The following is a 17886-nucleotide window of genomic DNA, read 5'->3' on the forward strand; positions in this document are numbered from 1 at the left end:
CTTTGAGAGGGAGATTAAAGAAAAGCTTTGTTTAGAGAGAATATATTGTCAAAAGAAATGAATAAATCTATAAAATAGGAGTAAAAAAACTCGTTACGTTACAAATGAGACTCCTCTTATACCAAAACCAACCAATCGAAATACAGCTGATACCAAAAAGGCTAGATCTAGATTAGCTACATATATAACTTTCTCTTCCCCTAACTAACAAGATTTTATATTTGAGAAAGAGAAGGAGAGGTTGACAATCATTTTTGAAGCCGGAAAAAGTGCCCAAATGCATCTAATTGACCTCCTACATTTGAAGAGTTTCTTGGCCATGTGTGAACCAAGTGTGTGATTTATGTCCTACACAGGGACGGACCCAAGATTTTAAGTTGGGGGGGGGGGGGCCGGAGATAAGGAAAAAAAAATTCAAATAGCATCCATATAGTATTAATAAACTATCAACAAAACAAATACCCAAAAATCATTGTTTCTTAATATATTAAGATACAATCATCTACTAACAAAAACAAAAGACACGAAATACTATTGTTTCTTTATACAATCATCTATGAAAAGGGAACTCGACGCTCTTTCAAATCTTCAAAATCATCTACGATTGAATCCAAACTAAATGTTGAAACTATATCCTTTTCAATATATAACATCAAAGAGTCCGTCAAAAATCATTTTCCATTTTGTTTCGAAGGTTAGTTTTGATAACTTTCATAGCTAAAAATGCTCGCTTTGTAGTAGCAATAGAAACTAGAAGGGTAAGCACAAGTCTCACCATTCTATAAACAAGTTTATAGTGTTCTGAATTTCCAATTCTCACTAACCATTCTATAAACAAATCTCACCATTCTTTGTGTTTGGTTGGCCTTATTTATGTCTTTGGGTTGTCTCCATCTTTTTGATACTGACCCACTAACCTAATGAATCCCACTACCAACACTATAAATTTATTCCCTGCACTACTAACAAAAACTTTTCTTAACTTTATCTCTTTTTTCTGTCACTTGCCCGTTGCCCAACTCCACTTGTCCCTATTATGTCCAACTACCAGTCAACAAAGAAAAAACTAATCTCTACAAACTCTCTCTCTCTCTCTCTCTCTCTCTCTCTCTCTCTCTCTCTCTCTCTCTCTCTCTCTCTCTCTCTCTCTCTCTCTCTATATATATATATATATATATATATAACAAGAGAGAGAGTCACAAACATAGAGTGACAAAGTCACAAAGCCAAAAAGCCAAAAAAAAAAAAAAAAAACACTACAGGCAGCAGCACAGATTCAATTCACAATCACCAACATCAGTTTAGTTCATCACTCATCAATAAAAACACAAACATGAAACACCACAAGTCCAAAAGCACAAGCACAGTTGCTTTTCTCAGATCACAAAGTCACAAACATTTTATTAGGTTTTGAAGGAAAAGATAAGAGTAAATACTTGTGAATTGTGAAGGCTGGAGCAACGAAGCTAGGCTGAGCAGATTGAGCAACCGGTGGCGGCGACGGCAAATGGGTCTCGCGTGGGCGGCGACAAGTGGGTCTCGTGACTCTCGCCAATGTGGGTACTAGGTAGCAACTAGCAAGATCAAGATGGGTCTCACTGCGTCACGGACTCACGGCGACACAGCGTGGGTGGCAGCGTCATCAGCGTGGGTGAGTGGGTCTCTTAGTCTCTCTCAGTCTCTGTCTCACCTCTCTATCCTCTGTCTCACCTCTCACTTTCCTTTCTTTTTTTCTTTTGTTTTTTTGCTGGGGGGGGGGGCGCATAATTGTGGAATTGGTTTTAAGTGCTTCCAACAATTATAAGTTCATTAGAAAAAGTCAGTGCTTGTATAATAGAAAAAGTATCACATTTTAGCCAACCAAACAAAAAAATTCACCCACATCAGTCTTTGTAAAGTTGTGTAAAAATACATGGTTACTACAATAATTGAGTAAATTTACACTCACACTATTCATATTGTATTTAGTTTATTATTGTTTTTATGTATCCCAAGAATGAAGGAAGAGAGTAAATGGTGGTTGCTGCGTGTGAAGAAAAAAAAAATCAAGAAAAAAATTGATATTTTAATGAAATATAGTGTAAATAAGTAATTTGATGTGATGTATTTTAAAAAGTAAGTATTTAATATAGAAAAAAGTAGATTCTTATACTAAAATAAACAACATCTTTTGCAGGAGCTTATGCAAATGCTCTTAGTTGCCAAAACTACCACCAAGACACCAAAGGAATTTGGATATTACGCTACGAAGCATATACCACTAGTTAAACTGGTTAAAAAACCTTATTTCATTTTTATTATCTTTTTAACTTTTTATCATCTTAACTTTTACATCTCACAACAAATGGTATTGCATACTATAATATTCCTAGTTATTGTACTAGAACTAAATCGTACCAAGGAGATGCAATCGAAAAACTTTACCTTCTAATTATTCTCTTAATATTAGGTCACATAAACTTTAAATGCATCACAATTTTACACATTATTATAATATATATATATATTTTTTTTTTATTTAATTCTATTTTATATTTAAACTCTTCATTAAAATCTTTTCATATAAAATTTTCTTAATTTTTCTTTAAATGGTAGAATGGATAGTTCAATAGACAAATTGAATAATAGTAAATATCACTTAATTATTATTAAAATTCCTAGAAAAAAAATAAAAGAGAGAAAGTTAAAAAAAAAAATTCGTGTATTGCATGAATTACTAACTAGTTATTACGTATTCATCAATATTTTAGAAGAAATATCTTAACAGAAATAACCCTGTGAATATTTTGTAATCAATTGTGGTTAGCATCATGTAATGGGCTCTTTATATAAGTTCAATGACAAATTTTATGAGGACCCTTTGATTTATTTATTTCCTTATGAACTAGGATTATCTAAGTGAAGATGATATGTGATTTTTTTTTTAAAATGAAAAAAAAGGTGAGTAGGGACTAGCCTTGACTACTCTATCCAATTGTGATCATAATAATATTTCTACCCATCGAGAAATTAATTCCCAAATGGTCATGTGAGTTGAGCCATACTCAAGAGCTTAACTTAATCTAAAGAGTTACTAAGAATTTAAGTCAATTTTTAACTTCCTTCAAGAATTAGAGAAATTGGAAGGAATAGATCCATTTTAAATCAATTTTTACTAAAGTTGGTATGATTCTCTTTCTTTTCCATTCAACTCCAAAAAATTTTACCTATTATTCCACTAATTCCCTTTTAAACATCCAAATACGAGAGAGATCAATATTTAATTCATTTCCACTCCTTTCTATTCTATTTATTTCATTCTTTTCTCTTTCCTTACAAACTCCCAAACATAGTGTAAGTCGCACCAATATGCCATCTTGGTTTATGAAAGTTTGAGTTCAAAAACTTCCACTGAGGCATGACTCAGGATGATAGATGTAATTGTGTTTATTTTATTTTATTTTATTTTTTTGAGGGATTGTATTGTTCTTTTGTCTAAAGGTCATTACCAAATGTGGTCTCATTTAATTTGGAGATTGTGAATGATGAATCAATTATTGTTCTATCTTTTGATATTTTTGTATAATTTTGGACCTTCTCAAGGCTCAGAATTCAAAAACTTGTGCTTAACCACCCAAGATGTTACTTTTTTATGCAGTACATTTAAAGAGTGGGGAGGTTTTGTAGTGATTCACCTATAAGTATGACAAATACTGACCATACCAACCAATACAGTACAACTTCGAAAACATTGATTTCTGTTACAAGGAAACACATATTTGAACCAAAACTCATTGACCAATCCAATGCTTTTCCATTACAAAAGGCAATGGCCCCCAGGCCCCAACCCCAGCAATGGTGTTCTTTAGCCTAGTTCTATTGTATCAACCATAATATCAAGAATTAATTTTTATACTGTGCAAAAAGCACACTTTGCCATTTTGCATTAATATAATTTGATTGGAATGTGAATCTTTATGTTGCATTAATCTTTAAGGTATTTTTTTTTGGCAGGGTCTATGATCAAATGCCAGACCCACGCTGGGTTGTTTCTATGGGAAGCTGTGCGAATGGGGGTGGCTATTACCATTACTCGTACTCAGTTGTTCGAGGCTGTGACAGGATTATCCCGGTTGACATATATGTTCCTGGGTGTCCTCCATCGTGTGAGGCCCTACTCTATGCACTACTCCAGTTGCAGAAGAAGATTAGAAGGAGGAGGGATTTTCTTCATTGGTGGAATAAGTGATTAGTGGCCCTTGTCTTTCGGGCTGGCCTGTTGCATTGTTAAGATGATACACAGCAGCGGCCCCAGGTATGATCTGGACCGCTATGGCATCATATTCAAGCCCAGCCCACGGCATGCTGATGTTGTGATTGTGGCTCACACTCTTACTAAAAAAATGGGGGATCTATTTATGATTTTGTTATTAGCTCGAATCTTTTTAATTGATATGTTTTTTTTAGTCCAATTTAAAATTTAAAAGAATTGAATTTAAAAAAAAAAAAATTTAATATGGTTATCCAATTTTGAGGTATTAATATGAATTCAGTTTCTCCCCGCCACCCCATTTTATATTTTGTACTTTCTATTTTCAATATAACCCATGATTTTATGGTGAAGAGATTAGTTTTTTACTTAGTCCTGTCTATGTAATTGTGGAACTGGTTTTTTTTTTTTGGTCATAAATTGTGGAATTGGTTTTAAGTGCTTATGATTGCTTTCTACCAACGATTATAAGCCACATTTTCTTTTAAAAAAACAAACGATTATAAGCCAAAACTACCGCTAAGGGGACTTGGGAGATCTTATTATGCTACCAAGCAATTACCACTAGTTAAAATGGTTTAAAAAAACCTTCTTACATTTTTATTACATTTTTTACTTTTTAATATCTTAAATTTTACATCTCACAACAAGTGGTAATTCCATAATGTAATGTTGCAATTAAAATAATGCAAACCCAAGTGTTGATTTTTGGTAGGTAATAGTATCTTGGTTAGTCTAAGGATAATCCATAAGAAATGATTACACTAATATAAAAAGCTCTATTACTAAGAAGAAAATAAAAATAATTGTATGTTGTTTTTCCACCCAAAGATGGAGCAACATAATATTGAAACTACAATTGAAAATAATAAAATAAATTTGAGAGAACTTATTGTAAAAGACGTTAGAGATTCAAGGATCCCCTTGATATTTAATCATACGAACTTGAATTATTTTTAACTCAATTAGGGTGGAGAGCCAACTCACCTAATCAAAAAATAAAACAACAAAGTACTCAAACAATGTGTAAAGTAGATTGAATATGATTGAATGAGCAAGTAATTCAATTGGCATGTCATAGGGGAGATCAATAATTCAATACATTCTCAAATCATAAAAAATTAAGGACTTCAAACATTCGATATATATATAAATCATGTTGAATCTTAAAAATTTGTCAACATGTAATGATTTCAGATAGCAAATCAATCTCAAAATTCAATCATCAATCTATAGAAAGCACATAGATAATCCCAAGAACACATGATAAAATATTAGGTTTCACCTCTGACCCTAACTAAATATTTAGGTTACACATAGTTATGCAAAAGAAATCCATAAAAACAATGCTAAACATCTCATGGAATTTTTTTTTTTTTTTTCAATTATCATGTAATAGTCCTAGTTATGCATCAAATTTAAATTGTACCAAGGGGATGCATTTGAAACAATTTAATTTTTGATTATTCTCTGTAATCAATTGTGGTTGGCATCATGTAATAAGTTCAGTGACAAATTGTTGAGAGCCCTTGATTTCTTTATTTAACCTTAGATTATTATTATTATTATTATTATTATTTGAGAAGAAGAACATCGAGATATTGTTACTCTGCTTGTAAATCAACCAATACAAGAGAAAACAATAGAAGAAACATCTTCCATTCAATCTAGTAAAAGGGAAGAAAATCTTGCTCTTCTAACTAAGACATTTTGCAAAGCATTACCAGGGCCGNTCTCTGTAATCAATTGTGGTTGGCATCATGTAATAAGTTCAGTGACAAATTTGTTGAGAGCCCTTGATTTCTTTATTTAACTTAGATTATTATTATTATTATTATTATTATTTGAGAAGAAGAACATCGAGATATTGTTTACTCTGCTTGTAAATCAACCAATACAAGAGAAAAACAATAGGAAGAAACATCTTCCATTCAATCTAGTAAAAGGGAAGAAAATCTTGCTCTTCTAACTAAGACATTTTGCTAAAGCATTACCAGGGCTGGCTGAACCATATAAGCAATTGATGCAATTGCTTAAGGCCCCCAAATAAAAAAAGGCCCCCACTTGTAAAAAAAAAAATTATATATATAATATATTTATCTATATATTTTAATTACAAAAAAAAAATATTTTAGGTATTTTTAATTGATCAATAAAATGCATTAAAAAAGCCACATTGTATCTTAAAATCTAGTATACTGCACAACAACAGTGCACATAACTTGATAGGATAAGACTGTACAATGCACATAGCACTGTGCAGTCTTGTCCACGAGCCCCAACACATCACAAGGCCTAAACTAAGTTGGCCCCCACACGACCCCATACTAATTAATAAGTTATCACATTTTTTTAATGCAGACTCTTACTTTATCAATTATTATAAATTATCACATCAATTAATTATTTGATGTATATTATATCAACTTGTTTGTATTATAGTAATACTAATTTATTGAACCAAATAATAAATTAATTTTTATTTGTACAAATTTAGACTTTAAAGTTAAAAAAAGAATCCACTTAAAATTTTCGCCTAAGGCCTCCAAAATTGCTGAGCCGGCCCTGAGCATTACATTACCGATAAACATGAGAGAAAGAATAACTCTATGAAGAGTTTACATGAACAAGAGTATCTATAATTGACTATAAGCAGATTGTAAAGTGTCCCCCCGTTTGAGGAAGTTTATGGCCATTTCAGAGTCACCCTCAAAGATAGATTGGCTAATATCAATTTCTTGAACAAACTGTATAGCACGTCTAGCTGCTAATAGTCCTAGGAAAAACACATAGGAGGGTTTTGGTATTAATTCTGAAAGGGAAGCCATCACTTTACCATGGGAGTTGCGAACCACCACACTGATACTAGCTTCATTAGTCTCTTTAAAAAAGGCCCCATCAAAATTTGTTTTAAAAGCTAGATTGCCAGGGGGTTTCAACTTAATATTTCAATCTCGAGGTTTTTTTTCATTTTTGGAGCATGAAATTTGTGGAAATCCAAGAGGAGGGCATGGGCGGCTCTACATTGGTGTTAGGGTGGTCATAGGATCACCCTAACCTGGAAAAATAATAATTATTAGATATAAATTTTAAAAATTTATGATTTTTACCTTTATAAAAAAAATTGTGACCATTCTAAAAATTTATAGGCCCAACATAAATAAATTTTGGATAAAATTTGGCAACAAATTTAGTTGTATATTAAGGTTACACCTCTACTTAATTTTTTTTATTAAATGTAAATTTTGACAAATCCACCATTGGATCACATTTTCATTTCATATCCTTCATGCTTGCAATATACCAATTAAATCAAAAATTAATGTTTATGTCATCAATCAAATGTTAAAATTTTGAGTTTTTGTAGTCTAAAATTATATATAAAAAATAACTTTATGGATTAAATATTAAATAACATGAAATTGACATGAAATTTGATATTTGTTTAAAAAATTTAAAGAACATGCAATTCAACTCTTAAATTTTCAAAATATGTAGTCATGCTAATTTGTTTAGCGAGAATTGTAGCATTAAGCTACAACTAAGTTTGTAGCCAAATTTTGTCCTTAAACTTAGTTACTTTAACAATATATTAGGCCTTTACAAGCCAAAGGGAAAAGTTTAAGAAAAATTTTATTAAATTAAAATTTTGAAAGAGATGTAGCTTGTAATCTTGACAATGAGACTATCATGCAATAATTTCAACCAAAAAAAAAAAACTTGTAGAAGAAAATTGTAAAATTTTATATATTTACGTGTTTTGTTTTGTTTTTATTTTTTTTAACTTTGTTGTTAATATCTGAAATTCTCTTTTATTAGATGTTGTATAATTTAAGTTTCATATTGACCACCTGAAAAAAAAAAAAAAAAGCTTGGGGTTGCCACTGGAGGAGGGTCTTGGCAGATTCAGCCATTTGCTCCGGTGGTAACACGACCCCTCCCAACCTTGTCTTGTCTCTTCAGTTCCATATGTACCAGACAGTGACAGCAAAGAGTTCCAGTTGGTGAGATTGATACTTAACCAAATCAAAAAGCTCTGCAAAAGTACCTAATGCAAAAGCACCCAAGCTCGCTGTCCTTTTGTCAATCTACCCGAAGTATTTTTTCCATACTACCTGTGCAGTTTCACAACCCCATAGAACATGTAAAATGGTTTCAGCGGAGTAAGAACAAAGTGCAAAAGTGGAATCAGGAATAACCTTCTTCCTCTGCAAATTACATTTTGTTGGCAGAGCATCATTGCAAGCTCTCCAAACAAAATGTTTTATTTTACCTGGGATTTTAAAGTTCCATATACCTCACCAAAACAGTCTTGAAACAACAGAAGCTGCACGAGCTTCTTCATTACATAAGATAAAATTTTCACTTCTGTCCCACGGCCAAACCAACTAATAATCTTGGGCAGTAACTAGGGGCAGCTCCACATTGAACCTAGGGTTGTTACATGACCAACTTGACCTAGGAAAAAAAATTATTATATATAAATTTTAAAAAATTTAATGATATTTTTACATTTTAAAAAAAAGTTGTGATAGTCCTAAATTTTTTTTAGGTTTAACATAATTAAACTCTAGACAAAATTTGACAATAAACTTTGTTGTAGACTAAAGTTACAACTCCACTTAATATATATATATATATATATTATTTGATGTGAATTTTGACAACTCTAATATCAGATTAAATTTTTTTTCTTGTATCTTCCATGCTTGCAAAATTCCAATAAGACCAAAGATCAATAGCTATATTTTCAATCAAATGTTTAAATTTTGAGTCTTGTAGTCTAAAATACATAAATAAATAAATAAAGTTTATGAATCGAATAGTAAATAACATGTGTTTTCTATACTACTATTTAAGGGGTTTCCCCTGTTTGGATTCCTTATTTTTTAGTTAAAAAGCCCCTACACTCTATGTTTAAGTAAAGACAAAATTAAAAGACAATCTAGTAAAAATACAAGTCTAACTCTTACTAATACATTGCCTAAAATGCCCTCATCATACCCACTTATAAGTTTTCAACTAATAAGGATAAATATGTAAATTAAAACTCCTACACTTTAAGACTCACAAACTCACGTATACTGTCATTTTCTATTTCACTTTCTATCTCTCATTCTTCTTCAGATTGAAGACATATAATTTAGCTCTATACCCTTCTTTATTTTTCTTCAAATTGAAAACATTTACTGTCAAAGGCTCCAACAATTTTTCAAGTTCTATCCTTTCACAGTGGCTTATTACTGTGGTTGACTTCAATATTTTAAATTGGAGAGTTTGTGCTTGAATTGGTTGCTTGAAAAAGGATATTGGTAAAGGCTGTTTCTTTTTATTTTGGCCTAGAATTAAACATATACTCCTTTTTTGAGGTTTTTTTTTTTTTTTTTTTGAATTTATGGTATTTTTATTAAGGGAATTAAGCTACTTGGATGAGAATTAAGACTGATTGGTTTTGCATTTATACGTGTAGGTATTGGATAAGATTCGATTTGAGAGCCTCACAGACAAAATAAACAAGACTCTCTCTATTTATGCATGCAAGTGCTTATATATTATTCTTCTCTATTTGGTCCAAGAACTTAATATTTAATGTGATTTTAGATTGCTAACGCTTTTTCTGGTTTTTGGGTTATAGATTTGGTGAACAATTTGGGTACAATTGCGAGGTTTGGGACCAAGGAATTTATAGAGGCATTGTAGGCTGGAGCAAATGTGAGCATGATTGGTCAATTTAGTGTTGGGTTTTAAGGGAATTAAGCTGCTTGAAGTGGTAATTTACGCTACTTTTTTATTATTATATAATTTACGCTACTTTTTTTTAGAGGGTGTTGTTATATATTTGATGTATCATGTTAATAGTTACCCAATTTAAACCTCACATGAAGTGGTTGTTATCTAAGAAATTGTTGTCAAAAAATTTCTTTTGTAACATAAATTATGTTTATCATTTGTATAATTCTATATGAAATTCAATTTACATTTTTTTTTTTTAATTATTAATTTACTACTCCATAAAAAATGTTACATACATTTTCTCAGTTTTAAGGGTAGTTGATATCTTTGAAATTTAAACTCTTTTTATTTTTTGTTATGGATTTGTAGTAAGTGGCTAACTATTACGATTAAAACACTACATTTTAAGATTAAAATTAATCCTTTTACCGTAAAATAAATATATTTGAAATTTAAACTCTTTTTCACTTTTGTTATGGATGTGTAGTAAGTTTCTAACTTTTAGGATTAAAACAGTACATGTAGTTATGCACAAATGTGTACTGCTTTTAAACTTTGAATTTGAAAAAAAAAAAGAAGGTGGCCGAGTAGTGTTACTTGGATAGAAGGTGGGATATAAAAAAAAAAAAAAAATAGTTTAATCCGAAATTTTAAATGTGTAGTTTTTCTTTTTTTGATAACCTTTTAAACAAGGATAGGGTAACACCAATTCTCCATGTTAATCTTTTAAATTTCCCTAAAATTTAGCTTTTTATTTTCTTTCAAAATTAGATATGTTAGTGCCTAAATTGAAGGAGATGAATGAAGAAGTTATAGTAGTGGTTTTATAGTAGGAGTCTTTTTTTTTTTTTTTAAAGGAAAATAGAAGAAGAAGAAAATGTGAGATTTTTTTTTTTTTTTTTTACAAAAGANTAGTGGTTTTATAGTAGAAGTCTATTTTTTTTTTTTTCAAAATAAAGAAGAGATTTTAAAAGGAAAATAGAAGAAGAGGAAAACGTGAGAATTTTTTTTTTTTTTTTTATACAAAAGAAAACGTGAGTAAGGAAAGTGAGATTTAAAAAAAAAAATCAAAATAAAAAAAATAGATAAATCTTGATAAAAGAAAAAAGGAAGAGAGAGAGAGAGAGAGAGAGAGAACGTGAGATGAGTTTACTTTGAAAAATAATAGAAAAGTGGTCCTATTTTGTAGGGAGTTAGATATATAGTTTTACCAGAGTATTCTTTAGTTTTGTCTCTGTTTAAATCCAAAGGTCACACCAATTCTCCATGTTAATCTTTTAAATTTTCCTAAAATTTAGCTTTTTATTTTGAAGGATGATCAGTCAATGCTTGGGAATGTGATCGGGGATATTCAACACTTGATTAGAAATTTACAATGGGTAAGTATTGAATGTACTAGGAGAGGGGGGAATAGGGTGGCTCATGTGTTAGCTCAATTTGCGAGGAATATTGTTGATGATATGTATTGGATGGAAGATGTACCTCCAATAGCTAGCGAAGATTGTATTAAGATGCTAATTTTTACACTCTTTTTAACTTTTGTTATGGATGTGTAGTAACTGGCTAACTTTTAGGACTATAAAAAGTAAATTTTTGGATTAAACAAAAATTAACAAATGTTATTAATTTTTTTTGGCGAAACTACACTATTGGTCCTTGAAGTTTACCCTATGTGCGCAATTGGTCCCTCAAGTTTGAAGCGAGCACAATTAGTCCCTTAAGTTTTAAAACTGAGTTGTATTGGTCCTTTTACTAACTTTTGTTAACGGTGTTACTTACGTAGCTAACTTCACAATGATTTGACATTTCCTTTAATGACGTGACATATTTTTAATTAAAAAATTACAAAGAAAGTGAGAAAAAATATTAACCAGTACCAAATTAAAAAAAAAAAAATTTTGCCTACTGTAGAAACCCACAGCAAGAGAGAAAGGGAGAGAGAGGAAAGAAATCAAACCCCAGCTGCCGCCTGAAACTCCATTCCCTAGCCGCCGGCGATAGCACAAGCCCTAGCAGCCGCCGACGACAACCACTGACGATCCACTACCTCTCTGCTATAGATGCATAAATAAATAAAAACAAATGCTTCATCCATCTTCTCTCTAATGCAAGTTTTAGTTCAAGAACATACGTGAGCTTGACGTTTCGCCACCACACTATGTTTCTAAAGCGGCGAGCTTGCTTTCTGAAGCGAAAGGTATTTCCTTGCATGTTAGCAGTTTTGTCAACCAACAATTCAAGGCGATCTCCTCTTTCTAAAACTTTGTCAATATTCTCTATCATGACGTTCTGCAACCAACAATTCAAGGCGATCTCCTCTTTCTAAAACTTTGTCAATATTCTCTATCATGACGTTCTGCACCTATTCAAACACAATTTCGCAATTTCAAGATCATATAATCATCCTTTCTCCCTTTCAAGATCATACAATCACAATTTCACAAGGGTTTGTTTTCTTTTCTCTCTCCCTTTCTCTCTCACTGTGGGTTTTTACAGTAGGTAGAAAATTTTATTTTATTTTTAATTTGTTACCGGTTAATATTTTTTCTCACTTAGTTTGTAATTTTTTAATTAAAAATATGCCACGTCATTAAAGAAATTGCCAAGTCATTGTGAAGTTAGCCACGTAAGTAACACCGTTAACAAAATTTAGTAAAAGGACCAATATAACTCAGTTTTAAAACTTAAAGGACTAATTTTGCTCACTTCAAACTTAAGGGACTAATTACGCACAGAGAATAAACTTCAGGGACTAATTGTGTAGTTTCGCCATTTTTTTTAAAAGAACAACACCAAAAATAACGTGTATCTCCTGCCATTAAATTTTAAATTTAAGCTTTTATTTACATATTACTTATGTTATGGATGTATAGTAAATGACTAAATTTTAGGATTAAAAAAGTACTTTTTAGGATTAGACAAAAAATGATATCTGCCATACATTAAAATTGAAAAAAAGAACAACATCAACAACACCAAAAAGGAAAAAAAAAAAAAAAGGTGGATGTGTTGTTACTAAATTTTAGGATATTTTCAGGAGCATTTCCTTTAACAAAAATCTTATTAATTTACTATTACATAAAAAATGTTATATACTTTATAAAATACTAGCCTTTGAGCATGTGCTCACGTGCGTGCTCAGAGGCTCTTCTATTTTTTGGGTAAGGGTTGAGCATTTATTATAATTTGAGATTGCTATATTTTCCAATCACAAAAAAACCTAGGGGTGTGATAAGTAGTATGTGTGGTGAAATAGTTTTTCACCACACCCTTAGATTTTTTTTTTTTTTTTTTTTTTTTTTTTTTAAGGGGTGTGATGAGTATTATGTGTGGTGAAATAAATTTTCAACACAACCCTAGATTTTTTTTTTTTTTTTTTTTTTTGTGATTGGAAAATATAGTAATCTCAAATTATAATAAATGCTCTAAATTAGCCCTTACTCAAAAAATAGAAGAGCTTCTGAGCATGCGGGTGAGCGCGTGCTAAGAGGCTAGTAAAAATAAAAAGAATATGCAATTCGACGGTTAGATTTTTAAAATATGTAGCAATGTTAATTTTTTTTATTTTTTTATTGAGAGTTGTAGCTTTAGGCTATAGCTAAGTTTATAGTCAAAATTTGTTCTTAAACTTTGGTCCTGTCAACAATATACTATGCCCTTACAAACAAGAAGGAAAAGCCCCAATTTTTTTTTTTTTTTATTGAACTAAAATTTTGAAAGAAATGTAGCTTGCAGCATTAATAATAAGACTATATATTATGCAATGATTTCAAAATAAAAAAAACTTGTAGATGGAAATTGTAAAACTTCATGTGTATTCGCATGTGTTTGTACTTTGTATTTTTTTTTTTTTTTGTGTCAATATACGAAGTTCTCTTTTTATTAGATTTTGTATAATTTAAGTTTCATAACGACCACCTTAAAAAAATCGAGTTTCAAATTAACAGACTTTCACATGTTTTTGTATTAATAACAATGGGAAGGTTACTTCTTAAACCATTGAATTTTTGGGTGCATTTTATTTAAATCTTAAACTTTCCACATGTTTCATCTAACCAAAGCACATATTTTCTAAAAATATTTTATAAAATATAAAGTCTGTCTCTCAGGTTTTCTGTGAACACTATTAAACATCAAATTAATGGTTGATTGATTTAAATGAAATTTATTTCAAAATTTGAGATTATAATGAAACTTACCAAAAATACTATAGTTTAAATACAACTATCTAAGACAATAAGGTTTAACAATAATTGAAACATTTTAAAAAGCCTAAATTTAAATAAATTTTTTTGAAAATTTAAGATTTAAATGAAGCATGTTCTAAATTCGAAAAATTTAAAACTAATTTACACATAATATATCTAATTCTATTTAAGAGAGAGGAAAAAAGAAATTAGGATTTTAGAAATTTCTGTATAGGTTCGACCATACATTCAGCTAAAAATAACCCATTCAAAAGTAGCCTCTTTTGCTTAATTAGATAATAAAAAGCTATTATTAGGTGTGGACATGCATGATAGATTGAAATTCTCTCTCTCTCTCTCTCTCTCTCTCAAAAAAAAAAAAAAAAAAAAAACTTCTTTGCCCACAAATTGCAGGAATACTTAATCAACAAAACATTCAACCGGAAAAATAAAAAATATAAAAGAAAGAAAACTCGTGTCTCTAACTCCTGACTTATGCAATACCCTTGACAAAAAAAGCAAATTTATAATAAATTAGTTTGTTCTTTTAATAATTAATATATATGTAAAAAGAAATGAATGTGAAAAATCATTGAGGATAGCAGTGGACATATAGACAAACGCAAATGTAAACAAACTTGTCCATGGGAGCATCCTCACTCTCAAAAATCAGGATATTGACAAAACACTGTTATATTTAAATTAATTCAGTTTAACAATAAGAATAGAGAGATAACTATTATATAATTTTTAAAAAATTTTACATTCCTTTTTATAATTATTGAGATGTTATATTTTTATATCATGATTAATGCTAATAAAAATGATATCAATAATGATTTATATACAAATTATATTGTTTCAAGCATAATTTATAAGGCAATAGTTGTGAAAATGACTGTCCTAGAAGCATTACCATTACTTTTTTTTTTTTTTTTTTTGGAGAATGACATTACCATTACATTTAGTTAAAGACAGAAACTTGAGAATAATTATACCATGCTTTTTTCTTTTCTTTCTTTTTAATTATATTAAATTCCACACCACTTCATGCTAGAAGCTCCGAACTCCCGTAGTCTTTGCCAAAAAAAAAAAAACCTATCTCTCTCTCAAAGATAAAATCTTCACTCTATCTCTCTAAAACAAGCTTTCTAAAACCTCCCTCTCAAACATAAAACTTTGACTCTCTCTCTCTCTCAAAGCTTCAAGCTATTTCTCACATCAAAATCTATAAACTCTCTCTTATTTGGTCTGATAAAATGGATGCTCTTATACAAGACATACCGCTTCAAAGCTAGCCTTGTTCTCATCCAAAAGGTCCACCTTGCTCCACACAAACCCCTTTATCACTCATGTCCTCCTCTCACTCTTACTCTTAGGGTCCACTTGGTTGGAGGGTGGAAAAGTGGAGGGATGAAAAATTAGTGGGAGGATGGAAAAGGGAAAGATAGAAGAGATTTGATTTTCCCTCATATGTGTTTGTTGGAGGGATGGAAAGTGAGAGGGTGGAAATTTTTTTTGTTTGGTTGGAGAGAAAAGGGGAGGATGAAAAATGTAGTTTATATAAATTGACTAGTATGTCCTTGTTATATAATATATAAGAAATAGATATATTTACACTCATTAAATATATAAAACTAACACAAATACATGTAAATTTATATTAATTATTTTACTATTATAATAATTTAAAATTTATGGCTCTTGCTTACTGCCTAGGAAGACAATTTCAAAAAAAAAAAAAAAAAAAAAAACACGAATGACATAACAAACAACTATTGGCTTGCACTTTTTATGTATATTGTTTAGTTATATTATATAGTGCTGTGTGAAGACCTCTGGGAATAATGGAAAAAAATAATAATAATCATTCACAGGTGAGATGAATAAAGTAAGGGGTAGGTGAAATGAAAAAAGTGGGGGTATTTGTGTAAATACATCATTTAACACTTTTTCCTCCCAATTTCTAAGGGAGATAAAAAAATGTGGGCCTGGAGGAAAAATTTCTCCCATTTTCTCTCTCTTGTTTTCTCTCCTAAACCAAACAATGGAAAACGTCATTCTCCACCCTATTTTCCATTTTCCCTATTTTCATCCCAACCAAACATACCCTTAGGCTCACTGGCTAGCTCCTCCATACTATAGTGGCTCAACAATTTCTCTTCCTACCACTACCGCAGGCTTGAAGATAGGTTGCCAGGTATGATCTGGACTGCTTTGACCTCATCTTTAGGCCCAGCCCACGACAGTCTGATGTTATGATTGTGGCTGCCACTCTAACTAATAAGATGGTTCCTGCACTTCGAAAGTAAGTTTTGATGATATTGATCATTTTGTTATTAGCTCAACTTTTTTAATTGTATATTATAGTCCAATTTAAAATTTAAAATAATTGGATTTTCTTTTTGTTTTTAAAATTTTAAAATTTTTTAGAAGAATTTATAATTCTAAATATGATTGTCCAATTTTTAGGTATTACTATTAAGGGTAAGAGTTGGGTCTAGTGTTGACACTAAGTTTCTGTCTGCCCCCTCCCTCCCTCCACTATAAATATTGTACTTTTTTTTTTTACTATAGCAAATGATTTTTGGGGTGACAAGATTAATTTTTTTACTAGTCCTATCAATGTAATTGTGGAACTATTTTTATTTATATTTTTGTCATAAATTGTAGAATTGCTTTTAAGTGCTTATGATTGCTTTCTTCCAAGTTCCAACAGTTATATGTTTATTAGTTTCCAAAACTACTACCAAGGAATTTGGATCCGAAGCTAGCAAGCAATTACCATCTATTGTGAGATGTAAAATTTAAAAAGGTCAGTTTGTTAAAGTAGCTATAACGCCAACATGCAAGGCAACAACTCTTAAACCTTAGAGGGTGACCAAACAGATCTCTCATCTGAAGAAACTAATCATCTTGTTTGTAGCACAAAGAAAGAAAAAGTTGGTTCCTCCACTTTTTGCGCTTAAAGACCCATTTGTTTCTACAAAGATACTGTTGTCCATCCTACAAATGAATGGGAAGACCACACTCCTGCATCTCTTGTTGATGAAAACGACGCTAGCTCTAATATCAAACTTGACAACGACGAGCCTTATCCCGTCATCCTCATTTCTTGTGAAGACAAGAAGTGCCTCAAATTCCCCTATTGCTTTGCTCTTATAGTTAAGGCTTTTGGAAAATCTCTTGGCTTTAAATACTTAAAATACAAGATCAGAGCAATCTAGAAATCGAATGGTGATCTCCATGGCATCCACTTAGGACTAGATTTCTTTCTCATTCGTTTTAAAATCAAAAAAGATTATAGGAAGGTTCTTAGCTAGTTCATAGGCCAACAATTCCTTTCCCTTAGCAGATGGTCACCGAGTTTCTATCCCTTGAAAGCAAAAATCACCACCACTGCTACTTGGGCTCCACTACTTGAAATCCTGATTGAATTTTATGATTACTCCATTCTCTGCAGGATTGGAAACCAAATTGGAACTCTCCACAAGGTTGACACTTGCAATATGGACAACGTGCAAGGGAGGTATGCTCGTTTATGTGTCCAAATAGACCTAGAATGTCCCCTAACATCAAAAATCCGCATTGGTAAGCTCCTCCAACCAATACAGTATGAAGGCATCACAACTATTTGTTTTGAGTGTTGTTTTGTTGGCCACTGAGCCCTTTATTGTCCTTCTATTGTTCGACCTCCTTTGTCCTCCAACCTCCCTT

The sequence above is a fragment of the Quercus suber genome, unplaced genomic scaffold, assembly GCF_002906115.3.
Source record: "Quercus suber isolate HL8 unplaced genomic scaffold, Cork oak 2.0 scaffold_187, whole genome shotgun sequence".
Taxonomy (NCBI): Eukaryota; Viridiplantae; Streptophyta; class Magnoliopsida; order Fagales; family Fagaceae; genus Quercus; species Quercus suber.